General features: G+C 43.4%; 1 protein-coding gene across 4 annotated transcripts in view; it reads right to left on the bottom strand.

Moving 5' to 3' along the window:
- NDP (norrin cystine knot growth factor NDP) overlaps positions 1-20,266 on the bottom strand; it is a 277,419-nt gene that overhangs the window by 18,815 nt on the left and 238,338 nt on the right. The window contains exon 1 of one of the 4 annotated variants that reach the window (XM_067023735.1): positions 17,254-17,286. The exons of 2 other annotated variants lie outside the window; for them this stretch is intronic. The gene's annotated coding sequence lies outside the window, so the exon portion shown is untranslated. Of the gene's footprint in view, positions 1-7,211; positions 7,955-17,253; positions 17,287-20,266 lie in introns of those variants that run through there. One more of the 4 variants, XM_059050305.2, reaches the window with a different exon arrangement.

Here is a 20,266-nt window from a genome sequence, read left to right as displayed (position 1 = left end):
GAAAGCAGGAAAGTTCTGACACACCCAACCCAGGGCACTTGGTCTCGCCAGCACATGAATGTACACTCTCCCTGTGGAAAAGAAAAGGTGCCCTGGTGTTCTGGGTACCTTGGTGCTGAGTTAATTTGACACTTGCTCTGCCACTGGACTGCTGGCTGTGGTATGGGCTTAGGAGAAGACAGATAACCAATGTTAGCTCAGGGTACAAGCTCCCTTTTACCCTGGAGCCAAATGAGTATGCTGGCTTTTCTTCAAAGTGTCCAACAACGTGTTTCCAAAGCTGCATTTGAATCTCCTCACCCACACTTTGGAATGCTGGGTAGTGATCTCACCTAACAGCTGTAGAGCCCTTAGTTAGAAATTGGGCATAAACAATAGAGCAACTCAGTATTTTCATTCCCCATTCAATTTGCCTTTTCTGCCCAATGATGGGACTTGAATACTGGATTCAATCCTGTGGCAGTTTGGAAGCAACACTTGTGGACACAGGCTCATGTCAAAGGGGCAAGGTTAAAGCATGGGGAACTCTACTCAATGTTCTGTAATAACCTATATGGAAAAAGAATCTGGAAAGGAATGGATACATATATATATACATGTATATGTATATGTATAACTGATTCACTTTGCTGTACACCTGAAAATAACACATTGTATATTAACTTATACTCCAATACACATTTTTTAACAAATGAAAAAAAAAGCGAATCACATAAAAATATGTTTCCCTTATTGCTAATCACTCCGAATTTATTGGGCTTTTGGTTTTCTGTTCGTATTTTGCTTTGCTTAAACCACACACACTTTGGCTACGCCTTTTTTTTTTTTTTTTTGCGGTTCGCGGGCCTCTCACTGTTGTGGCCTCTCCCGTTGCGGAGCACGGGCTCCGGACGCGCAGGCCCAGCGGCCATGGCTCACGGGCCCAGCCGCTCCGCGGCACGTGGGATCCTCCCGGACCGGGGCACCAACCCGCGTCCCCTGAATCGGCAGGAGGACTCTCAACCACTGCATCACCAGGGAAGCCCTGGCTACGTCTTTTGATTGTCAGTTCCCCTGTGACACTTCCATTCTGCTGCCTTTGGATTTCAAACCTCAACAGAAAAATTTTAATTCTGAAAAAAAGTCATTTTCCGTAATTTGGGGGGGGGGGGTGGAAATCACAGAAATGTATGAAGTCCTTGAATATTGCCTTGTGCTTTAAAGAAAAAATTGACCTTTAAGAACTGGATTTCTTGGACTCTTCACATCCATATTAAGAATGTGTGTGCCTACATTTCACTTAGAGTTAAGGAAGGGGGATATTTTCTTCACTGTAGGAGTTGACCTCCTTTTCTAACGTCAAGGAAAGAAGGCAGTTTCAGAGTTCAAACCCCTCTTCCTGGGAGAGAGTAGGTGAAATTAAGGGAAGCTCCCCTTTCTGAAATTGTGCTATTTGAAAATCTCCAGTGGCAGATTTTAAACATCAGAAATAATCTTTCCTCCTTCTCTTCGCTTCTCCATGGCCTGCTCTTTGCCTATTTTTATTCCCTATTGATGGAAGGATGGGAAGAGACTCCATCTTTAGGGCTATTGTTGGTTGGTGGCACTGCAGAAGGGTCGCCCCTGAGAATTTTCTGACACCTCATCAACTTTCTTGAATGTATTAACCTGTTGCCCTTTCATTTTTAAAGAATCTGGCAATTGGTTGGATCACAGCTTAAAAGAAAAAGTTGGGATTGAGCCCGGCCTTGGAGGAGAGAAAATGGTATGAAAAAATTCTTAGCTTTTGTAGAAAAACAAAAAGAAAAACATATCTACTGCAAATCTTATAGAACTGAGTTTAAAGCTATAGTCCATGTTCATGTGCAGATTTGGACATGAGGGTGAAATGGACTCTGATTGGATGAGTTCCTGATTCTGAGCATGACGGGTATATTGCCTCCTAAAGTTACCCATTCTTTGTGTTTTCTGAGTCAGCAGTCTTTCTAACAAGAAAGTAGTTGTCCCAGACTGTGAACCTCATCCAGGGTGTTGCATTCTGACTATTGAAAATGGGCCCGGGGGTGTGGCTCTCAGCAATTATAGGCTCACCCATCAGACTCTGAGACCCTCTGATGAGGGGGACAGTAAGCACGAATGGCACCAAGCGAGCTATTGCCAGACACACAAGAAGAAAGCTTTGCAGATGTGAGAGCATCTGGCATCAGAAAGAATGCCATCGGCGCAATCTTCCTCAAGAACTCAGCTGTGTGGGTGTGTGAATTTGCAGCATGTAACCTGTGCGGCCAAGCCAGTCCTTGCCTCGCCCACCCCGCTGCACATGCACAGGGGTTTCAGCAGGATTCGCCACCCTTTGTTTTCTGCTGGACGCAAACATAGAAGTTTATGGTTGCTGATCTGAAGGGTGAGGAGTGGGTACTACCAGCTGGAATGTTGCCACTGGCAGGGGCAGACAGGAAAATAGGAAGGCTCTTAATGTCCTCCCAAAGAAAACCTTTGATGGACAAAAGAGTGGTTGTATTTTTACCCTCTCTCTTCATGCTGCCAGGCGTCTTTAAATAGATTCTCTAGCCTAGGGACTTGTATGGAATAATTCATATTAAAACCCAAGAAGTGGCAGAGGAGGGGAGTTGGTTCTTTCTTCTCTTTCTTTTCTTCCCTTTCTTTTTTTTCCCCCTTCTTGTCAAGCTAACAGGAAAAAGACTCATTTTAATTCAGCTGTGTTCAATTTTTCCTTTTGGGTCTTTTAATGAACTTTAGCTAGTTCGGGAAAAGAGTACCAAAGCCCCCAGGAAAAGAAAAGGACTAGGAACCTGTATTGTAGAGTGCTCCTTAATACCTTTTGGTCCTGAGGACATTAGCAGCATCTTTTAAGGATGCTGCACACAGGGGGTGACACGGAGCTCTTAAATGGGAATGTCTAATTGAGAAGTCCAGTTCCTTCCATTTGCAACTCATAAACCGATCTGTTGTTCTGCTGTTAAAAGAAAGAAAAAAAAAAAAAAAGAAAAAATCCTCCCCATCTCCGCAGCCCCATGCTGGGTTCGGTTCAACCCAGGATCCATTTCTCCCCTCTCCCTTTCACAAAACGGGTTTCATAAAGACATTCAGGCCCGCGCTAGCCAAATTAAAAGTCCCGTCTGTCCTTCTTTTTCCTTGGGAAGGGAAGGATATGGGAAGGACAGAGAAAGGGGGCAGGGAGGGGCCCAAGGATCCAGGGAGCCTGGTTTCAAGCCACTTGTCTCTCTCCCTGCAACAGAGAATAACCACATTTCTCCTAATGTAGGCCGAAGTGCATCCAGGCGTTCCCATAGCACTCCCACCCCCGGCCCTTTGCTGGAGATGTGCGGGTCACTGTGATGGTATGTTTGTCCCTGCCAACCCGGTTCTCTCTGTGCGAGTGGGTTCAGGCTCGGGGCGCTCCAAAAGGACCCCCGATCCTATCAGCCCGGCAGAGCTGCTGCCAAGAATGACATCCTGGGAATACTATGGAAATGGGGAGACCTCATGGGCTGTTGTCCCCAGATGGAACAGGACCCAGGCTGTCTGGAAAACAGGCCGAGCAAAGAGCGAGCTCACAATGGAAGGAGCTCAGGCGAGGGGAAAAGGGGGCGGGGTGGGAGTGGTGGCGAGCAAAAGCAAAGAAAAGCCACATGCCACCCAGGAAGATTCCAGGGAGGGCGGGAGGAGGTGGTGGAGGAAGGACTTGCAGGAAACAAGTACCCAGACATGGCACTGCCAGTCTAGCTGGATTCTTTTCTGAATTAGATTATGCGAAAGAAAGAGGGGAAATATATAGCCTGCCAGCTGTTCAAAGGCTTACAACCTTGCTTTTATTGTCCGGGTAAGTTGGTGAGGTGGGGCATCAGAGGAATTCCAAACATACCATCCCAGAGAAATTTTAATATGTTCCACAGTGTCCTACACGAAGAGGAAATGACAGCTGATCACGGCCAGGGCAGGCCACAGCAATCTGGGCCTCGGAGCTCACCCACCCTCCCATGGCCCAGCTACCCCTCTTCTGCTTTAGCCCTTCTCCATTCTGCCACCTGCCGCCCCATCCCTCCGGCTCCCACCGGCTCAGGCAGGGGGCCCGGACAAAGTCGCCTGAGCTGACTGTCATGGGAGGAGGTGAGGATGGCCTGGAAGGCCGCTGGCCAAGAAGCTGAGGGCTGGCTAGGGTGAGTCAGGCCCCCCAGGGAGTCAGAGGCATTTTAATCCAACCACGGGGGATTATCTGCTGATAAGGACCAAATCAAGGACTCTGGCGATGCTGTCTTCAGGGTATTTCCCCCCAGTAACCTATCCGAGGCAGAAAACACAAGATCGGATTATTTGAAAGCAGCACTGTTAGTGGCTCTGACGGAGACCTGGGTTTGGGGAACAACTTCTGGCAACTCCTTCCCAGGGGCCTCTTGAATTTACGCCGGGCCCAGAGGTCACTGGTTTCGATCCTGGGGGTGGGACAAGTTAAGTGGTGGGAGATAGTGACTGCATCTTCCTCCATGCGTGTTTCTAACTCAGTGATTCATCAAGTGGCCCTGCTGTCACTCGCTGAGTAGGTGACTCACAGCCATCCCCGATACACACAGCACGCGGTCCTTTCCAAAGGGGGCTCAAGGGAGCGGAGAAAGGATAAACTGCCCCTTTTCTAGGCTTCTCCTACCCAGGAAGGAAAGATCCAGGCTCTGCTAGCTGTGAGTGACGTGTCCCCAGGATCCGGTGATAAAGGCCTGAGGGGAACCCCTTTATCATACATGGAAAGAAAACCCACTGATAAGCGACAATCATTTCCAGTAAATCTGGGTACCAGCGGATATCTGAAATAGTTCTTTCTAACAAGGAACTCATTGACCAGTTTACCCACTGGCCAAGTCCATTTCTGTTCCAAAATCTAACTGGAGATGGCATGCAGACTGAGAATTAGGGCGCAGGACAATGTCTCATTCACCTTTGCATCCACCAGGACTAGCACAAGTTATTGAAAGAATGATGGCATGAATAATTAACCAGTAAGAATAAGAGTGTTTGAATTGTGAGTTCTGAAAACACAGTAAAAATTGCCAGCCACCACTGGTGGCTATAATTGCGAGAAACTCGCCACATTTTTCAAGGGCCGAGGAAAATAAATGAGTTGGAAATTGTTAAATGTATTGAAAAGTGATTTATTTTCCCCTTGACAGTGTCATTGGAACATGAATTAAGATCGAAAACTCCACAGGCGTGTTTCCATCTGTGGGTGTCAGCTGCTTGGTACATGGTCATCAAGAAGGCTTCAGCCAGCACTCCTTTTACCTGAACTAAATGTATTTTAAAGTAAATGATGCAAAACATTGCATTTCGTGCTCAGACCCTCTCATATAATGGTCTGAATCATAGTTTAAGAAAACTGTTTTGGTTAGGCTAAATGCTTTGTTAACAGCAGTGGTTTAAAATTGTATAGCAATAGAATCAACCCCAAACCAAGAATTCACCCCTGGGCTTCCCTGGTGGCGCAGCGGTTGAGAGTCCGCCTGCCGATGCAGGGGACACGGGTTCATGCCCCGGTCCGGGAGGATCCCACGTGCCACGGAGCGGCTGGGCCCGCGAGCCATGGCCGCTGAGCCCGCGCGTCCGGAGCCTGTGCTCCGCAACGGGAGAGGCCACGGCAGTGAGAGGCCCGCGTACCGCAAAAAAATAATAATAAAAAAAAGCCAGATTCTCATTCAACAATGCTTGTTAGGTTAGTTATTAGAGAAAATCAGAGGAGTTTCCCCATAAACCAAGTTCCCGTTCCACAATGAATATTGGTCTCTAGGAACCTAAAAGTTTACTTTCAGAAGCCAGACTGGTAAGAAAAAAGAAAAAAAAAAAGGGGGCAGATATTTGCATTTGGTTGAAACAATTGAGAAGCATCTTGTAGTCCCCACTGCATTTGACAGGCACCTAGAGCCAACTCTGCATTTTAGGCATCTCTACATTTTCAAATGCACCTGGTATTTAATGTTATGTGTTGGAGCAATTTGCCAACGCCGGCTCCTTGTAATTAAAATACACTAATATCATACATGAAAAGAGACATGTTTCACAGCATCCATATCTGCTATTCATGACAGTTACAGAGCATAGAACGCGGAACTCCCATCTTGCCAAATAGCTTCCTTTTCTGCACCTAAATCTCAGCAGAGAAGGGAGTCTACCTCTTTCATGCAGGTTTATCTCAGCTCCTCGATTACAATGGGCCTCAGTTACAGGGTGTTCTGAGTCATTAACATTCTGTACACAGTCAAACTTCCCGTCCCCCAAGAAAGAGTTATGCCCAGGCCTCCTACAGCCCAATTGTTCATTTAAAGAGAGAGCTTGTATTCAGGAGCTTGCAAGAACCCTCCGAATATTCCTCAGGTGTTTGTAGGAGTCATTCCTACAGGTCCTGGTCCCTGTGCTGGCTGGGAGCATCCTTTCCCGGTCACTGCTTGGACTGGGTAGCATCGGTCGGCTGCAGGGACAAGCTGATTACTAAAAATAACCCTTTGCAATAAGGCCAAGGCAAACAGCATGCATTTCCTCGGACTTTTTGCCCAATCAAAATCCTATAGTAAATCCATCCTCCTCTCTCCCCGGGGCTCCTGACTGCATCTATGGAATTGAAGATGTTGCAAGTTGGGAGAAAGGTGCAAAGGAACAGGATTCCTGTAAAGCGTGACACAGAAAGCTAGAAATAAATGTTGCCTATTGTTTGAAGTCATTCTAAGCACTCCGGCAGAGCCCTGGCAGGAGATCAGCAGCATACATAAGTAGCAATAAAAGTAAACAGTGCGCTTTTAAACTTGCAGTCTTGCCCGCGTTCACAGTGCCCCCGTTCTAAGAGGCATGAGGGCGGCGGGGAAGATACTGGGGCTCCAGGAACCCATGTCGGCGAGTAGCTGCTTCTCAGTCTCCTTTCACGGGGTCAAATATAAGAACCATTACAAAGTTACATCTAACTACGCAGAGTTTGAAAATCCAATCTCTTTCAGTGAAACCCAAAGAGATTTTCCAGCCTCTCTGTGAGGCTCCCCTGCCCTGTCACCGACTTCAAAGACCCGTTCATTTACAAAACACAATGCTAGCCCACTACAGATTAATGCAAATTCAATTAATGCAAATTTAAGTGGTATTTAAAGGTTGTCTCTTTGTCTGAGAGGAGGATGAAATGCTCCTTTTGGAAAGAAGTAATTTCCTAGGCAAGCCGTCAGCGCTGTTTTCCTGCTTACCTTGGGGGAAAACGCAGGGCTCCTTTCTCCCCAGACTTTTCTGAGAGCTAGAAAGAGGTCCTGTTACTTCCAAATGCTTTTGTTCTTCTGTCCCTCTGTCACATGGCTTGCCTTTTATATTTGCAACACACAAAAGTTAGGACTGTTGTTTAAGCGACACAGGGAGAGAGAGAGAGAGAGAGGCAGAGAGAGAGGGAGAGAGAGAGAGAATGTCAAATGGAAAAGTGCCATTGCAGTCATATATCAATCAGGCGTGCGGCCGCGGCAGCGCACTAGCAAATGGGAATGCCACGGAAATGTGAGGCGCCCGGTATCGGGGACTCGCAGCCGCTGCCTACCGCTAGGCTCCCTTCCACGGAGCATCTTACGATGGGAACGGCATGGGAGTAACAAGGGCGAGGAAGTCCCCCACCCCCTTCTTCTTCTGCTTCTGCTGCTTCTTCTTCTTCTTCTTCTTCTTCTTCTTCTTCTTCTTCTTCTTCTTCTTCTTCTTCTTCTTCTTCTTCTTCTTCTTTTGTGGTGTTATGGGAATAATAAGGGGCTAAATAATATTCGGGATTCAGTTCTTTGGCAAGCATTGTGGCTGCCCTAAAGAGGTGCCGTCCGCACGAAAGACACGGAAATACAGAGTGGCATTCTGCTTAATGATTCAGCAGCTGCCCGGGATGAAGTTGAAATTCTCAGTAAGAGAGGAGAAACATGGGAATCAGAACTCTTTCTCGGGCGATGCTGTGGAAGCAAGTGCAAAACTCTGCCCTGTTTTATTACGGTGTGGGTGGGTGGTGAGAGTTCTTTTCCGAGTTGTTCATCCAGTAAATGATTTTTAGCAGCAGATCCATGATTAAATCCACAATAGTTCTGAAATCAGCGCCTTCTTCGGCATCATTTAGAATAAAACACTAGATCTGATTTAGACACAGTGACAAAGTGGGAGTCCTTGACTCCTCGAGTTATGTGAGTGTGAGAGTAACAGGTAAAGCCAACCCACGGCACCGCAACTAGTAGAAAAATGACAAAGGTAACTATGTGTGTGGGCTAAACGCCTGCTAGCTGGATAATACTGTTATGAGCTGTAGGAATACAAAGGGAAATATTTCCTAACTCTTGCCCTTAAAAGCTGAAAATGAAGACAGAAAACCATCAGCAACTTTTGTGGAAAACACAATGAACCATTTATAATTTTTTTTTAATGTCAGATGAACCCAGCTCCAGAATGGTTTTTTTTAATGAACACTGATGAAGATTTTAACTGAGAATATGAAAAAGTGATAAATATGTCATAAAACTTAACTATTGATGCTGAAACTGTCAGGTTCAGCTAGATCATGTCATTTATTATTCATTCATAAATTGGTAATCACATTATTACTTTTCCACAGAACCTTTACTTCAGTCACTGATGTTTACAGGAGGTGCCTTCAACTTTTCAGTTTGATCTCCACCCTTTAGTAAGAAGCCCCTTTTCTTTTGCTTTACCAGGAAAACCCTGTCTACCTAGGTCCAACCAGTCACAAAACAGAATCCACCTACAAGGATAAAGGATGAATGACAAGTTCAAAGCCTTGAAAGAAAACCTGGCACTTGGCCAATGATGATATTGGCCGAAATGTCTTAAAAGCAGAAGATCAAAAAGCAAATGGAAATTGGAGCTTAAAAATGGAAATAATCTGAAAGGGGAAATGACTTGTAGCTGAGTAAGAGCCATGGAAATAGTCATGAACACATTTTCTGGCTCAATTTTGTGGGTCAGATCGAGAGGGTGGATAAATCCTCTGGCCACCAACATTTTCAAATATCAGAGCTTGACGTCCATCAACATTTTCATTTCTCCTGATAATTTGTGTTTTTCTCTCAACATATGTTCACCACTCCACTCTGCTATCTTTTTGCCTTTGGGTTCTCAGAACCACTCTATCTGCTCTGAAGTAACATGAAAAGGTGTGGTTCTTCCTGGTTGGAATTTTCCAGCCTCCTACAAGCTGCCCTTCTGCAAGGCACCACAGAAAGTGTAAAAATTGCAAACACATTGATGGCTTGGCCACAGAAGACAGGCTGTCTCCCAGATGGGGCCCCACTGCTCTCTCCAGCCGTTATTCTGTCAGGGGTGGCAAAGAATACCATCTGCTGCCCCTTTCAAGAGGGAGGCTTGCCTCCGCCTCTTGGGCTCCAGAGGACCTGTTTCTGAGCCTATCAATGGGTATCTGGCACCAGCAACTCTTTTCATCACATCACCATGCTTTTCAGAAAGGTCACTGTGCCACATGTGGTTACTTTACCAGCCATCATTAACGTTCCTGAGAAAGAAGGACTCTCTTTACATTTCTATCTATGCCAAAGGGGATGAAAATACTCCTGCTGTTATTTCATAGGCACTCAGGATGGGAAGAGTTTGGAGAAGAAGATGTCTATCAGCTGGATGGGAAATTCTTCAAGGGATCCTCCTGAGCCTTTTATTTCTGGTTCTGTTTTTAGGTTGCCTCTCTCTTTCTTGGTAGCTCTAGTGGATATTTACAGGAATTGCCCAGCATCCAAATACCCCCGAAGGGATGGGGAATCCCAAGGCAGGTGGGAGGCAGGATCTGAAGGGAGCAGGTGTTTCCTCTCCCCTCCTCAGAGCAGCTGGAGAGCCGGGCGTACTCAAGCCTGGCTCACCAGATGTGCCATTCAGGAGGAGTGGCCAAGACCTGCAGACATTCAGAGGTTATTCCCTATGCGCACACTGGAATCAAAAGCCCAGAGGTTACAGCAGCCAATGTCAAGTGCAAGAGAGCCCAGCCACGAGACAAAGGGTGTTCCAGGGATACAGGGTCCACTCATGACGGCATTTGGAGCATTCTGGTCTTTGGGGCTGCATCCGTGTTTGTCACCATGTTATAAGCCTGGATCTCCAGCTTTCCTGGTGATTCCGTGAAGTGTCCCCCATCACCACACCCACAAATCCTGCCAATAAATTCCTTTCTGCTTTAATTAGCTAGAGACAGCTTTTGAGGTTGGCAACCAGGAGTCCTGACCTGAACACTGCATTTTCCAAATTTAGGTAAATTAAGAACATTAACATACAAATGGAAATGTAGCCTCCCCTTCTTCCTAGCTACTTTTCCAAACAAACAAATGGTTTCAGATTCATTGTCAGTCTGCTATAGTCTCTGCTACAACATTTTGAAAGTAGTACATTTCTAGGTGGATACATAACAAGATACATATATATAATATGTACTTATCAAGACACCCACCAAAAGCCAATAACATTTGATATCATATCTACATGGATACAGATAGGGGTGTGGCGGGGATGTGTGTGTGTGTGTGTGTGTGTGTGTGTGTGTAAAATCCCAACACACCAGCACAGTCTGCTATAGGCATGATTTACAATTATCTATGAGAATACTAGTCTTTACCATGCTCATGAATATAATAGTATTCATTCAAACATATCTATTAATAATAATAGCAACTATTTACTGGGTGTTTACTCTCTACTGGGCTTTGTGCCAAATATCTATATGCATTATCTCTTTTAGAGAGATACACAGTAATCCTATAAGGTAGATACTATTATTCTTTTTTTTTTTTTTTTGGTGGTACGTGGGCCTCTCACTGCTGTGGCCTCTCCCTTTGCGGAGCACAGGCTCCGGACGCGCAGGCTCAGCGGCCATGGCTCACGGGCTCAGCCGCTCCACGGCATGTGGGATCTTCCCGGACCGGGGCACGAACCCTCGTCCCCTGCATTGGCAGGCGGATTCTCAACCACTGCGCCACCAGGGAAGCCCTATTCTTTATTTTGTAAGTGGAGAAACTGAAGCTCTGAGTGGACAGGTGATCTCCCTGAGGTTGACCAAGCAAGCAAATAGCAGATATGAGCCCTGGCTTTGCTGTCTTGAAAAGGCCAGGACTTAACCACTATGCCACGCTGCCCCTATTCAACAGAAATTCACTGAACTGTGCTTTTACAGTAATGCTCTATTATTTGGGGGAGATGCAACTAAAAGTAGGACATAGATCCAGTTCTTAAGGTGTTTGTGACAGTGTAAGGAAGAAAGAAACTTTCACTTATGAAGACACTGCAGGGTATAACATGATCAGGATGGTTCATCCAGAGTGGGAACCAGAGGATGAAGATGAGTTTGTGGAGTGACACACAGTCAGACTTTTGGCTGGGCCTAAACCTATACTGTGGTGAGCCAGGAGGATGTGGGGAGCAGAGGAGGAGCCAGGCTAAGAGCTGGGGCCAGATGAGGTTAACAAAGAGAACAGAATGGGAAGGCAGTCCGAGACAAAGGAGAGGTTTTGTAAGTGGAAGAAGACTGAGTTAGAGGAGCAAAGGTAAGTAGCATGGCAGGGATCCCAATAGGTACTTTCATTCATTCATACATTCATTCAACAAATATTCTTTCAGTGTTTCGTACCTGCCAGATGTCATTCTCATTGGGGTCCAGCATTGGATAAGACAAAGTAGCTACGGTAATGGTGGAGGAGTATGTCAGTAAGGACACTTTCAAGGCAAATAACAACTTGAATATCAATGGCTTAAAACATAGGGAAATTTATGGCACTCAATCAGGAAGTAATAGTTTTAGGGTTGGTACAGTAGCCATGGTACCATCAAGAACTCAAGCTCCTCCCACTTCCATCTGCTCAACATTGTTGGCTTCTGTTCTCCTCTAGCAGATCAATCCATGGACACAAGATGGCTGGTGGAACTCTAGAAATCACGTTGAAATCCAGGAGTCAAGACAGAAGGAGAGAAGAGCTTGTTTTTTGTCTGCTTCTTCAATCAGGAGGAAAGTCTTTCCAGAAACCCTAAGGGCTTCCCCTTGCAGCCCATTGACCAGAACCTGGCCACATTCCCACTCCAACAGTAATCTCTGCAAAGGGAAGCACAATTGCCATGACCCAGTCATGATCCACACCCTGGAGCTGGGTACATGGCAGACTAGACATAGTCAGATTCTTAGTGATGAAAGATGAATAGTAGGAGTAGATAACCAGTAGTATCTGCCACAGTGAGGGAGACAATATAAACACCAGGTGACTTCAGAGTGTGACAAATGCTATGAGGAAAATGCAATAGTAATGAGCTAGAGAGTAACTGAAGTAGTGCAGGAAGAGGGGTGAGTTAATAGCGCGACCAGAGTTGGTTTCTCTGTGGGCATGACATTTGAAAGTAAATGCTAAGAGCAAAGTTGGCAAGCAGAAATGCCAAGGTGGCTGGAACAGAGTGAGATGGGCAAGTGGTAGGAGATGTGGTCAGAGATGAAAGCAAGGGCCATATATATTATGTAAAGCTTGATTGTAGGCAGTTTGGGTTTTTGTTCCTGGTTGAATTGTCTCCCCCAAATAAAATATTTTGAAGTCCTAAACCCCAGTACCTTAGAATGCAACCTCACCTGAAAGTAGGGTTTTTATAGAGATAAATTAGTGAGGTCATTAAGGTGGGTCCTAATCTGATATGACCGGTGTTCCTATAAAAAGGGGACTTTTAGACACAGAAACAGACATACACTGAGGGAAGATGTGAAGACACACGGAGAAGATGGCCGTGTGACTGGAGTAATGCATCATAAGCCAAGGAAGACCAAAGTTTGCCAACAAACACCAGAAGCTAGAAGAGACAAGGAAGGATTCTCCCCTGAAGCCATCAGAGAAAACATGGCCCTGCTGACACCTTGATTTCAGACTTAAGGCTCCCAGAACTGTGGGACAACACATTTCTGTTGTTTAACCCACCCAAGTTTTGGTACTTTGATATGGCAGCCCTTGGAAACAAACACAGTTTCGTTTGCAAAAGGATGGCAATTCATTGGTGGGTTTTAAAGCAATGATTTACTTTTCTTTTTTCGGTATGCGGGCCTCTCACTGTTGTGGCCTCTCCCGTTGCAGAGCACAGGCTCCGGACGCGCAGGCTCAGTGGCCATGGCTCTCGGGCCCAGCCTCTCCGCGGCACGTGGGATCTTCCTGGACCGGGGCACGAACCCGTGTCCCTTGCATCGGCAGGCAGACTCTCAACTACTGTGCCACCAGGGAAGCTGAGTGATTTACATTTTTTTAAGAAAGTCACTGTGGTTCACATGTAGAGACGGATCACAGGCAGATGAAGAAGTGGGAAGTGACAAAGAGTGGAAGGAGGGAGGTCACTGAAGTCTCCCAGGGAAGAGAAGGCAGTGGCTTGCATTATGGTTGAAGTAGTTCAGGAGGAGTGGCGTGGACAGATTTTGGATGTACTTGGGTGTGTGTGTAGAATATACAAGACTTACTTCTGAATTGTTTGTGGGAGAAGACAAAAAGAGGAAACTTCAATCTGATTCTTGCCCCATGGTGGGCTAAGGGAAGCATAGGTTTTGTGAAGGTTGGGGCTGGAAGCATAGAATTCAGTTTGGAACAGATTCAGTTTAACATTCTTATAAGACATCCAAGTTGGAATGCAGAAAAGATAATGTGATATACAAGTTTGGATTTCAGGGGCCATTTCAGAGCTGGAGAAAAGACATTTGGACATTGTCAACCTATGGAGCGTATTTATAGCTATGTAGCTGATGGAGATGCTGAGGAAGAGAATCTAGCTAAAGAGAGATGGGGAACTAGGATAGAGCTCTGGAGGTCACCTATGTTGAGTGAGATTAAAAAGAAGAGATCAGAGCAGTAAGCAGAAAATTAGGATATTGGGCCATCTCCAGAAAAACAAATAATAAGTTTCGTCTGTTTTTTAATTATAGAAAGTTGTTACCTAAAAGTAGAGAAAGGAAACTATGGCATTAGACCTCTGTTTCTCAAATTTAGAATTAACTAGAGAGCGTTAAAATGCTGATGCCCAGGCCTCGCTCAGGTTAACCAAAACAGACTCTTTAGGGCTGGAGATTGGGCATTCGATATTTTTAAAAGCTCTCCTCTCTTCCTCAAAAAATTAAAAATAGGTCTACCATATGATCTGGCAATCCTACTCTTGGGTATTTATCCAAAGGAAATAAAAACAGGACCTTCAGAGAGATATGTGTACCCTCATGTTCACTGTAGCATTATTCACAATAGCCAAGATATGGAAGCACCTTAAGAGTCCACCAATAGATGAATGGATAAAGAAGATGTGAGATATATATATATATATATTTATATATTTATATACTCACACACGCACACACACAATGGAATATTACTCAGCTGTGAGAAAGAAAGAAATCTTGCCATTTGGGATGACATTGATGAAACTTAAGGGCATTATGCTAAGTGAAATAAGTCTGACATAGAAAGACAAGTAGTGTATAATCTCATGTATATGTGGAATCTAAAAAAGCCAAACTCTTAGAAACAGAGAATAGAGTGGTGGTTATCAGAGGCTGAGGGTTTGGGGAAATAAAAACATATTGGTCAGATAGTACAAACTTCCACTTATAAAATGAATAAGTTCTGGGGATCTAATGTACAGCATGGTGATTATAGTTAACAATACTGTATTATATACTTGAAAGTGGCAAGGAGAGTAGACCTTAAACGTTCTCACCATGCAAAAGAAATGGTAATCATGTGACAGGATGGAGGTGTTAGTTAATGCTATGGTGATAATCATTTTGAAATATATATCATATCAAATCAACATATTGTACACCTTAAACTTACGCAATGTTATATGTGAATTATATCTCAATAAAGCTAGGGGAAAAAACAAAAGGAAGATGAGGAATATAAATAAATACATAAATACATAAATAAAGCTCCTCTTACAACACCAAAGGCACAACCCATTAAATAATTAATTTACGAGTTGGACTTCATTAAAATTAAAACTCCTGCTCTGCAAAGGCAATGTTAAGGGAATGAAATAAAAAGCCATGGACTGGGAGAAAATATATGCAAAAGGCACATCAGCTAAAGGATGATTACCCAGAATATACAAAGAAATCTTAAACTCAACAATAAGAAAACAAACAACGTGATTAAAAAATGGGCAAAAGACCTGAACAGATACCTCATTAAAGAAGATACACAGATGGCAAAGAAGTATATGAAAAGATGCTCCACATTATATGTCATCAGGGAAATGGAAATTAAAACAACGAGATGCCATTACATGTCTATTAAAATAGCCACAATCCAGAACACTGACAACACCAAATATTGGTGAGAGCAACAGAAACTCTGATTTATTATGGGTGGGAATGCAAAATAGTATACCCACTTTGGAAGGCAGTGTGGCAGTTTCTTACAAAATGAAACATACCCTAACCATATGATCCAGCAATTGCGATCCTTGGTATTTATCCAAAGGAGCTGAAAACTTATGTCCACACAGATATTTATAGCAACTTTATTCATAATTGCCAAAAACTTGGAATCAACCAAGATGTCCTTCAGTAGGTGAATAGATAAACTGCGGTACATCCAAACAATGGAATATTATTCACTGCTAAAAGGAAATGAGCTATCAAGCCTTGAAAAGACATGGAGCATCTTGAATGTGTATTTCTTTACAATTTTATATGTCAGTGACATCTCAGTAAAGCTGAATTTTTTAAAAATGCATCTTACTTAGTGAAAGAAGTCAAACTAAAAGGTTACATACTGTATGATTCCAAAAATACATGACATTCTTGAAAAGGCACAACTATGGAGACAGCAAAAAGATAAGTATTTGCCAGGGGCTGGGGAGGGGAAGGGATGAATAGGTGGAGCACAGAGGATTTTTAGGGCAGTCAAAATACTCTGTATGGTATTATAATGATAGATACATGTCATTATCCATTTGTCTAAATCCATAGAATGTACAACTCCAAAAGTGAACCCTAATGTTCACTATAGACTTTGAATGATAATGGTGTCAATGTTGGTTCATCAGTTGTAATAGATGTACCCTCTAGTGCAGGATATTGATACTGGGGCATGTTCTGCATGTGTAGGGACAGGGAAAATATGGGAACTCTCTGTACTTTCCACTTAATTTTGCTGTGAACTTAAAACTGCTCTAAAAATTAAGTCTGTTTTTTTATAAAAAACAACAATATGGCATGCTCCCTTCTTTCTGCAAAAATATTACCCAATTAAAGGAGACAGCTTCAGAAAAAAAAAAAAACCCACCACAACTCCCCAGGCAATTCTAAAGCACAGTTAGAGTCAAGAACCAGTCTTTAGCCATTATAAAAGTACCCCGTCAATCAATTCAATAAACCATTTTATAATGTAAATTCAAGCTAATGAACCACTAGATATATGCTAATTTTAGTGAATAATCTTTTTTGGCATCTTTTCCACCATTTTATGAGCATCTTCAAAGCGTTGAGAGGACATCTTTTCTTACAACATACTGTACATCTCATCAAAGGCATAACTCGAGACAATCTTTGGTTTATAAAAAGACAACGAGAGAAAAAAGACTCTCAGCTCTAAATTTAAGCACCTTTTGAACTTTATAAAAATCACTTTAAGAGCCACATAGTTAGTGTCATAGAAAAACTAAGATCTTTATCTAGCCTTTTTCTTTTAAAATACATCTTTCTGTCCATGAGTTACTCCATAAGGATAATGAAAAATTATTTTATACCCAAAATTGAAAATGCAAGGATTCAAAGCAGTCCAAAGAACATTTGAGAAAAAAAGGACTTATATTTAAGGAGGAAACAAATCCTCTAACAAAATGTGTTGTCTTGCTTCATTAGGGTTCTAAAATTAGCCCTTCTTTAATTAGGTGAGAAATAGGGCTATTAAAATCATCAGTACCCTGCCAAATCGCTGGGGGCTCCTTGCTAGAGGTAAGGACCTCAATGTCCATTTTATTTCAAAGGTCTTATTCCTCACCCCATAGAACCCCTCGATAGTATCTGACACAAATGAGCAACTCTTCCTTAAAATTAATCCTTCTCTTAGTCTTCCTCCTGTGATAGGATCCACTCCTACCATGGCATCCTTTCCTTCATGGCCTCAATTCTCTTCTACCTAACCCACCTGAGTGATTTATCTAGTTCATGGCTCAAATATTACCTCGAGGTCCATTTCTGTTCTTAGCCTACTTTCTGAACTTCAGAACAAGAATTTCCACTTATTCCCGAGAACTCACCATTTAAATATTTCATTGGCACCTCTCACTGGGTTACTAAGTCCAATTGATTATCGTCTCCTTTCATGTTGCTCCATGTTTTGCATCCTTAACTCAATTGCACCACAGTTGCCCCAGCCTGGAAAATCTTATTAGCTCTGCAATTTGGAGAAAGTTGTTAGCTTCTTACAAACTCAGTTACTTCATCTGTTTTATGGGTAAAGAAAAACAATTGAAGAGGCTCGGTGTGAAGGTTATTTGAGACATTGAACTGACACTGCTTTAGATTTCAAAGATTATTGCTCTGTGTCGTTGTTAGGCAAGGCCCTGCTGGAGAACACCTAAGGAAATGGTGAACTCAGTCCCAGCTATAAACAGGACCAAGGTCTTTGACTCCCATATTATGATGTCTATAAAACTACTGGCAGGCTGGGAAGTAATAACTTTCTCCATAGTGAAACAGAATGGTTTCAGTCATATTGGAACTTCAATTTCTTATGTTCTTGCTATAAAATAATAGACTCTACTGTCAAATCTTAACGTTCTCAAATTCTTCAATTTCACAGGACTGAAAAATATTCCCTTCCTTTTGTATAAAATGTGACCTTCATTTAGAAATAAGGGATTTTTCATTAACTTTGCATGTCTCAGTGATCATGGACAAACTACATTCACTAGTAGCTCAACAAATTCGTGTTAGGTCAGTTTTAATCCTATTTAAGGTCAATTTCACAGAGAAAGAATTATTATAAGAGTTTGTACTGACAGCTTGTAATTAATGTATGCTTTTGAAAGGATGAACAGTCATTGACTGGATGTTCAAAGAAAGATTTTTTGATCTTCCCCCTACACATAAATACATGATACTACTCATCATATTTGACACTTCTTTATCTTTCCCAAGAGAATTTTTTCACCTATTGAACAGTTTGTCTTCCCCCAAAGTATGACTTTTTCAGTTAAAACTTAATTTAAAAAACATATTTGGTGGTTTGAGTCAAGAAAAAATAACAGGCTTAGAGGTATTCCACAGTTGTTCTATGCAATGAATAAAGGCAGCTTCATTTTATCCATTTACTTATTCAATCTGTACTTATTAAACACTTACTGAGTACAGAAAATCCTGCCTTTCCTTACCTAATTGATGAACCATTATATTTTAAGAACGATCCTCCGATTTTCCCAGATATCTGAGAAATGATTTTCAGAACTTTTTTCGTCCCACTCATTCATTTATCCAACAAATAATTTTTGAACAGTGTCAAGCCCTGTTTTAGGCCTTGGAGATAGAGTAGCAAACAAGACGGACAAGGTCCCAGCTCTCATGAAGCTGAAAATCTATTAGGGAGACAGGCAATCTCATAAAGAAATATATAATATACTTGCAGGTGATGATAAGTGCAAGGACAAAAATCAGACAGGATAAGGGGATCTAGCATGAAGGAGAATGCTACTTTAGATTGGGTGGTCAGGAAAGGCACCCAGGAGGAAGTGGTATTTGAGCTCAGAGATATGGGTGAAGTAAGTCATGCAAGGGCTGGGAGAAGACCATTCCAGGCAGAGAGACAACCTTGGGATGGGAGCAAGCTTAGCATGTTCACGATGAAGAAAGGAGGCCACTGTGGCTGGAGCAGAGTGAACAAGAGCAAGAGTCAAAGAAAATGAGATAAAGGCCAAATCATGCAGAGCCTCGTAGCCATGATAGGACATGTAGAGTGTATTCTAAATGGAATGGGAGGCCACTGGGGGGAGGTTAGAACTGGATGGTGACATGACCTGATTCAAGTTTATAAAAGATGACCTTGGGTCTTTTGTGGAAATAGGTAATCTGATTAGGAGGCCAATGCAGTGAAACATGGTTGAATTCTGACTATATTCTGAACATAGAGCTCTTGCAGAACTTGATAATGGATTGGATTTATGGTACGGATATAACAGAGGAACGGACGATGACACTTAGGGATGTGACTTTGGGGATGTGGGGCTTTTAAGTTGAATGGTTAAGGAAGAAACAGGTTCTTCCCTGATATAATGAGGGGCCAGGATGTAACTGCAATATAACACAGTAGAACCGTGCTCCATCCCTATCCTGGCAGTCCCTCCTTTGGGGTGATCAGGGACCAGGATACAGTGGCAACTGGATACAGCAGAACTTTTTTCCATCCCTATCCTGCCAGCTCCTCTTCTGATGTTGTTGAAGTAAGAGAAGGATCCAAGGTACCTGTTGCAGCTGTATGGTAAAGACAGCTAACAGCGGGATTTGCCTCATCAGTGCTCATGATTGGAAAAGTACCAGCCTCTTTCAGGGCATGCAGGGAGGGCTGTGGTCCAAGGCTTGTTGTTGACCAGGATTGATTACCTTAAGCACTAGTCTTAGCCAATTTCTATGGAGATTTTCAGGAGGCCAATTACTTCTCTACAGGGGATAATTCATGAGCAAATTAACACTTACCTCTTCATAAAAACTTGGATTGAGTTGGTAGTAGTGGAGCGGTGAAATGTGATTGGATTCTAGAAATACTCTGAGTTTAGATTGCCCAAAGAACTTGCTGGTGGATTGACTTTACGATTCAAAGAGAAAAAGAGCAATCAAGAAGTATGTATAGCAGGGCTTCCCCGGTGGCGCAGTGGTTGAGAGTCCGCCTGTCGATGCGGGGGGCACGGGTTCGTGCCCCGGTCCGGGAGGATCCCACATGCCGCGGAGCGGTTGAGCCCGTGTCCGGAGCCCGTGCTCCGCAACGGGAGAGGCCACAACAGTGAGAGGCCCGCGTACAGAAAAAAAAAAGAAGTATGTATAGGTTTTTATCCTGAACAACGGAACACTGACAGAAATAAGGAAGGTTGAAGGAATGGGTAGTGGGGTGGAAGTGAAATCAAGAGTTCTAATTTGGAAATGCCTAATAGATAGCCAAGCAGAGAGGCGGACAACACTTGGAGTTCGGGAAGAGATCTGGATGGAGGATATAAATTTTGGAGTCACCAGGATGCAGGTGCCTTTTAAAGCTGTTACTGAGTCCAAGCTCGTATTGCTCAC

The sequence above is a fragment of the Kogia breviceps genome, chromosome X, assembly GCF_026419965.1.
Source record: "Kogia breviceps isolate mKogBre1 chromosome X, mKogBre1 haplotype 1, whole genome shotgun sequence".
Lineage (NCBI taxonomy): Eukaryota > Metazoa > Chordata > Mammalia > Artiodactyla > Physeteridae > Kogia > Kogia breviceps.
The sequence above is the reverse complement of the archived record's forward strand: the minus strand, read 5'-3'. Positions and strand labels throughout refer to the sequence as shown.